This window comes from Phoca vitulina, unplaced genomic scaffold (genome assembly GCF_004348235.1).
Source record: "Phoca vitulina isolate PV1807 unplaced genomic scaffold, GSC_HSeal_1.0 scaffold35, whole genome shotgun sequence".
Classification (NCBI taxonomy): domain Eukaryota; kingdom Metazoa; phylum Chordata; class Mammalia; order Carnivora; family Phocidae; genus Phoca; species Phoca vitulina.
Window position 1 is genome coordinate 4137766 of NW_022589738.1, and position 7474 is coordinate 4145239.

At 41.4% G+C, this 7474-nt stretch overlaps 1 pseudogene; it reads left to right on the forward strand.

Moving 5' to 3' along the window:
* Nucleotides 1-5131: 5131 nt before the first annotated feature.
* On the forward strand, nt 5132-5695 carry LOC116645993 (annotated as a pseudogene).
* The last annotated feature ends 1779 nt before the right edge of the window (nt 5696-7474 follow it).

The following is a 7474-nucleotide window of genomic DNA, read 5'->3' on the forward strand; positions in this document are numbered from 1 at the left end:
GACAACTGCATATTTTGGGGCACTGCCTCTGTGCCTCAGTTGCCTTATCTGTAAAACAGAAATAATGTAGAACCTGCTGTATAAAAATGTGGACAGATTAAATAAGCAATTACACTTAGAAAAGGCTTCAGCAAACAGAGTTCTCAACAGATGTCAGTTATCCTCCTATTACCCTAGCGACAATACGTTTCCTTTTTATTTACACAACTTTACATTAAATTGCCATCGCTTGCAAGCAAGAGTCTCGACTTCAGGAAACTGCAGCTCAGAGAGGTAGCATAACCTGCCTGGGATCATACAACAAAATGAGTGGCAGGTATCTCCAGAGACCCAAATGATCGATGTCACGAGTCAGGTGCCCCCAAACAAATTATTGAGTCTCAAGGATCCCCTGCACAGCTGGAGCCCATGTAATTCCTACTGGCCAAAGCATGCCCACCGGATGTGGGAAATAGCACTGCCTATAGTGCGGAGACCCGCTTCGCATTGATGTTCCCTTTATATCACAGCAAGCTTGAGGTCCCCAGCAGTCACACCCCTGAACACTGCCCTCCCCATCCTTGGTAATCCTAATCTCTACTAAAGCACCTTTAGACAGAAAGGCTGCAGGAAGGTAGCCCTTTTGTTTCTCCGAATTGTCAAAAACAGAGGAGAGGAGAATATGCCTGTTTCTCAGATGTTAGCCCACTAGTTGCCTTGCACCAGGCTGTGAGGAGTACCCCGGATGCGAGGTGAATAAATCAGTACTCCTACCAGGAGAAAACTTTCAATCTCCACCCAAAAACTTGCCTGGCACTTTAAACCATATTGTCCCTGAAGATGTAGATGTATTTACAGATACATGGGGCGCCTGTGTGGCTCAGTCATTTAAGCGTCTGCCTTCGGCTCAGGTCATGATCCCAGGGTCCTGGGATCGAGCCCTGCATCGGGCTCCTTGCTCCGCGGGAAGCCTGCTTCTCCCTCTCCCACTCCCCCTGCTTGTGTTCCCTCTCTCACTGTCTCTCTCTCTCTGTCAAATAAATAAATAAAATCTTTAAAAAAAATAAAGATACAGAAATATACATATAGATAAAATGTAGACATTTTAAAGGGCTAACTTTATCACCTTATTGCAGTGTATGCTTATTTTTATACCAGTCACATATATCTGGCTATAACAGTTGCTTTTTGACCACTTCAGTGCTAGGTTGTAGGGCTCAGGGCTTTACCTACTCCCCCTCCCCCCCCCCCCCCCCCCCCCCCCCCCCCCCCGTTTAACACACCCATATGTTAATCATGATTATATCTGTCAGGTAGTACAACAGACAGTCTTAATTTATGGTTTTTTATTTATCAAGTTTTCCACAGTGAGCATATATTATTTTAGGTACAGTAACGCAGTTAAGCACATGTTTATTATTTTCCAGGAAATAATCCATCTTGAGCTAAATGTTTATGAAATTCTTGATATGTTTCAGGAGCCAAGTTCTAATTATTTTGGACACATTTTTTTCATTTAGAAATTCCATGAGGTCGATATTATTATCTCTAATTTTTAGAGAACAGGGTTTTTTAGAGTAGCTCATTCAAGGACGTCTGGGTAACAAGTAGCATATCTCCAAGTCTTTGAAGCATACAATGGCAGAAAAAGTAGAGGAAAGAAAGAAAATGATCCAATTCAGATCATTGTTGGCAAATCTGGGAATGAAGGCTGAATATGTTGGCCAAAATTGTTCTAATAGTATCTGTAGCTTTAATATCCCATCTCCTGAGAGCAAAAAGTATAATAATAATGGTATCTGAAGGGGAAGAGTCATGGCTGACAGGACACATAAGCAATTCAGAAAATAATTTGAGTGAAGTTGAAACCAGCCTGAGCATATAGCTATTATTCCATTCACCTAGAGTTTGCTAGTCATGATTAATTACAGAGGAAAATGTGTGAAGAATATAGCCTTTGAAAAAGTGGCAGAGGTGAATGAACTCAAAAAAGAGCTCAAGATGATTCACATTATCGGAGTGTAAAATTCTCATGATCCTCAAAGACAGAATCCAGTTCATTCTAAACAGGTCAGATATTACTGCAGCTGGCTCCCCCCTGCTAAGTGGATGACCGGTGCCGACATGGACTTCACACCGATGAGGGATTAAATATGGTCAGGTATTCTTACACTCCTAGAGATCAGTTCTTGCAGCTTTGCTTTCCTCCTGAATGCTTAACAACTAAGGTCATCAGAACATAGAAACATAGATTTTTGCTTCAAAATTAGTAAGTTACTCCAGTGGAAAGAGAACATAACTCTGAGACGGTCTCTTCTACTCCTCGGTGTACTTGTAATCCTGGTAAACTTGTAAACTATTCACATGAAAGTAATCACTTACCTTTAAATGTACTCAAAATTCAAGTGAGGTCTTTTAATGTTGTAAGATTATTAGAGAAATTAAAATGATCTCAAATGTATTTACTTACAGTCTATCCATTGCAAGTGAGTTAAAAAAGCATTTGGGGCTTTTGGATGGTTACATTATAGGAGAGCATGAGTAACTGGCATAGCTCCAGGGTACTTAATGTACTTAATACACCCCCCTCCCCCGCAGAGACAACTACATGCACACTGTCTCAGGACCTTAACAACTAACTGCATCTAGTTGGATTGTCTCCACAGGGAAAGGATTCAAATTCGGTCTTCAGTGTCTTCTACCATTTTAATTGTTATAAAGGACACAAAGGAGATGCTCAAGAGTGGCAGAATTTCTGGTGCTCACATAAGCAATCAGGTTCTCCCTACTTTGTAAGAGAAAAAGATGATTTCCAGGACAGAACAGGTAGCTCTATGAATTCATATAGCGCGGTGAAAATTATTTTTGATGGTGGAAATACTCTTCTGCCTCCTTCAGTCCCACTTCGCTTTCTAGGTACTGCCCCATCTCTCTCCTCCTTCATGGCCAAACTTTTCAGGACCATTGTCTATACTTGCTTCCCACATTCTCATCTTTCACATTCTCTTCTACCCCTTCCATCTGGCTGTTGTCCCCTCATCTCATTCCTCTGGAGAGGGAACCAATGACTTTAGTTACTACACCTACTGATGTTTTTTCTGCCTCATCTTCATCTATCACTTCTTCCATTAATATTTTAACACCTAGTATGTGCCAAGTTATATGCAAGGTGCTGGTGAGAAGCACTCAGGAAACACATTCATCATCAGCTGGGTGCTGGTGAGCAACATGCTTGTTACTGTTGCCTTCATGGAGCTTACATTCCCGTGGGGAGACACAATTGCTTGAATCACCACATGTTGAAAATACAGTTGCAGACCCAAAAGAAAAGTGATATGAAACAAAAAGTTAAGTGGGCTGTGAAAGCCTTGAATAAAGTGCAGAAGAGGTCTTTCTCTTAGTATTTTTTTGGAAATGAAAAAAAAATGTTTGTTGGTTATTTCTTCCCTTTTGAAGCACCATTTCCTTGGAGATCATGACAATATGTTCTCCTGATATTATGCCTACTTCGCTGAACCTTCCCTTCTGTTCTCCTTAGATAACTTATTCTCTGTTCCCCATGGTACAAATGTTAACCCTTTCTCTGAGCCCAGCCTTAAGGCCTCTTCCAATCTCACCCCATGGTCACCCCATTAGTGATCCCATCCAATGCCCAGGGTCAGTGTCTATTTGCCAATGGCTTCCCAGTGTGAGTTTCTGAGATGTTTCACTTGTTAACTCTAGTTTTGTATATCTAATGGCCTTGTTGGCAAGTTAACCTATTTCAAATAAAATGTCCAACTTGGCCCTCTGCCATCACTCCAGACCAGGCTACCTTCATTCTCTCACCTGGACTAGTGCAGTAGCCTCCTAATTCATTTCTCTGCTTACACTCTTACCTTCCACAGTCTATTCACCATGCTGTAGCCGTAGTGATTTAAAAAAAAAAAGGGGGTGCCCGGGTGGCTCATTCGGTTAAGCATCCGACTGTTGGTTTCTGCTCAGGTCATGATCTCAGGGTCGTGGGATCGAGCCCCACATTGGGATCCATGCTCAGCCCGGAGTCTGCTGGAGATTCTCTCTCTCCCTCTGCCCCTCCCCCCGCTCACGCACTCTCTCTAAATAAATAAATAAAGTATTAAGAAAGAATACCATTTTACCTCTATTAAGATCATTTGTATGTTAAATGAGATTAGTGGAAAGCATACATTTTGTGACGTGTGTGAAATGTTATATATGCAGCTTTATTATTACCATGTCATTTAAAATAGCAGTATTGGAAAGAAAGCTTTCATATATATGTTTGCAACAACATGGATGGACCTTAAGGGCATTATGCAAAGTGAAATAAGTCAGACAGAGAAAGACAAGTACTGTATGATCTCACTTCCACGTGGAATCGAAAAAAGAGAGAACTGGTTGGTGGTTGCCGGACTGGGGGTGGGGGAAAGGGATAGAGGACAAAATGGGTGAAGGAGGTCAAAAGGTACAAACCTCCAGTTATAAAATAAGTAAGTCCCGGAGATGTAATTTACAGCATGGTGACTATAGTTAATAATACTGAATTGCAAATTTTAAAGTTGCTAAGAGAGTAGATCTTAAAAGTTCTCATCACACAAAAAATAATTGTAAGTATGTCTGGTGATGGATAGTAGGTAGACTTACTAGGGTAATGATTTTGCAATATGTATCATTATTTTGTACAAATAAAACTAATGCGAGGTTATAAAAAAGGTTTTCATATGTGTTTATTAATAAGTGATCAGCTGAGGAAATTAGGATATAGTCCACCCACTGGAATATTATGCAACCATTAAAAAAATCAACTCTGTGTAAGAAGAGTGTGGGGTGAATTCCAAGATACATTGTAAAATGTAAAAAGTAAAGCACGAAAGAGTGTGTGTCATATGCTGCCACTTGCGTTTAATAAGTATAAAATTTGTAAGTTCAAACGTTTCTCAGAGAAATTGATCTCACTTGCTGACTCGGGGGAAGGGAACTGAGTGGTTAGAGACAGAAAAGCTTTCCATTTTATACTCTTTTGTACCTTGGCGTTGTCTATTCCCAAATATATCTTTAAAGTTTAGTTTTTTTAAAAAAAATCAAGAACGACACTGAAACCCTATCCCTAGAAATGTTAAGTGTAGCTCTTCCCATAAGTAGCCTAAGGTGATCTCTGAAAATTGTTCACTATTCACTTGACACAGAAAACCCTACAAAATCATGCAAATCAAGAGGTTCAAGTCTTCATGTTCATTTTAAGAACACACATGAAACTGCCCAGGCCATCAAGGGTCTGCAGATCCGAAAAGCCACCAAGTATCTGAAGGATGTCACTTTGCAGAAGCAACCTGTGCCATTCCATCGCTCCAGTGGGGCAACTGGTAGGTGCGCCCAGGCCAAACAGTAGGGCTGGCCACAGGATCAGTGGCCCAAAGAGAGTGCTGAATTTTTACTGTGTATGCTTAAAAATGCAGAGAATAATGCTGAACTTAAGGGTTTAGATGTAGATTCTCTGGTCATGGAGCACATGCAGGTGAACAAAACCCCCAAGAGGCAGTGTAGAACGTACAGGGCTCATGGTCGGCTTGACCCATACATGAGCTCTCCCTGCCGTGCTGAGATGCTCCTTACTGCAAAAGAGCAGATTGTTCCTAAACCAGAAGAGGAGGATGCACAGAAGAAAAAGCCATCCCAGGAGAAAGTGAAGAAACAAAAACGTATGGCCTGGGAGTAAATTCTGCATAAAATAAATGCAAATAAAAGTAAAAACAAAAAAAAATTGTAAGTGTACAAAGTCAAGTACACAGATAGACCTATACACACACATGCACGCACATGTATGTTTGGCCTGTTAGGCAGAGGCTACGCAATTAGCTGTTCGAATTTTCCTGCAGATTCAAGAAGCAAATCTACAAGTTTTTTCATGGTTTCACTGAGTACTCATTATGTGAGTATCTCTGTGCTGTGGACCTGCCAGAAAAATCCTCTAGAAACAAACTTTTAAAATTCAATTTGCTATTTGTAGGACATCTAGAAAACAGTAAGAGCATACATCTCTCATAGGTGGAATGATTGAAATTAGGGGTTTTTGCTGCACACACCCATACTGGATTGTTAGGGTCCTGCTTCCTTTATTTTCCCTTTTCTATTCAAGGAACTCTGGCAAGGGAATCTGCTAGAACTCACAGATCTTGCAAACCTCCTTGATGGAAGAACAGTGCTATGAGAGATGATAATGTAGAAACAAAACTTAGGTGGCTCAGTCAGAGAAGGCTTCTCTGAGGAAGCAAAAGTTGAGCAGAAATCTGAAGCATGAATAAGAATTGGTGAGAAGAAGATGAGGACATAACAGAAGCATACGTCCCACATACATTTAATACCTCCCTCCTGAAACAACAGCCAAATGACTACAAAGAAATTAAAATGGCATAATCCACAAAAACAAAGGGAAAGAAAGAGGATACGATAACAGATGAACCATTGCAACCAAGTGTTGGAAGGTGGAAAGAAGGTAGTAATAACTAACCGAGAAGACCAAAGAAAGCTCAGTTCAGACCGTGTGGGGAGCAAGATCCAGAAATTAACTGATAGATGCTACAGAACTCCAGAAAGGTTCAGAAACTGTAGGTTTGAAGTACTAATTAAGGCACAGATACAGGGAGAACTGAAAAGGAGAGGATATGTAATGGCTATACAGACACCTAGACGCCTAGGTCCCCTCCCCTAGTGGACAAGAGGTGTACTCTCTGGCAAGCTTGAACCAGTACTTTCTATTGCAGTGACTCTCAACCTTGACTGCATGTTAGAATCACCTGGGGAGCTGTAAAAAAAAAAAAAAAAAATTTATTTGAGAGAGGTGGGGAGAGGCAGAGGCAGAGGGAGAAAAGCAGATTCCACTAAGAGTGGAGCCTGATGTGGGGCTCGACCCTGAGATCATGACCTGAGCCGAAATCAAGAGTTGGATGCTTGGGGCACCTGGGTGGCTCAGTCGGTTAAGCAACTGCCTTTGGCTCAGGTCATGTTCTCAGGGTCCTGGGATGGAGCCCCGCATCAGGCTCCCTGCTTGGCGGGAGGCCTGCTTATCCCTCTCCCACTCCCCCTGCTTGTGTTGTTCCCTCTCTCGCTGTCTCTCTCTGTCAAATAAATAAATAAAAAATCTTAAAAAAAAAAAAAAGAGTTGGATGCTCAACCAGCTAAGCCACCCGGGTGCCCCTCTTGGGAGCTTTTTAAAATTCCAATACCCAGGCTTCCCTCCAAACCAATGAACTCAGTGTATCTGAAGATAACACCTCGTGAATTTTTACTTTTAAAGCTACCCAGGTGATTACACTGTGCAGCTCTGGCTGAAAAGTCACTGTTGGTATACTAGGCAGAACTACTAAAAATGAAGGAAAAGTGTTCCAAGTCAGCACAGAGACAAGCCCACCCCTACCCATACATGCAGAGCTATCAGCCATCACTTTAGTGCCTGTATCATATACATATAAACATCAGCCAAGAATTACTAAACATT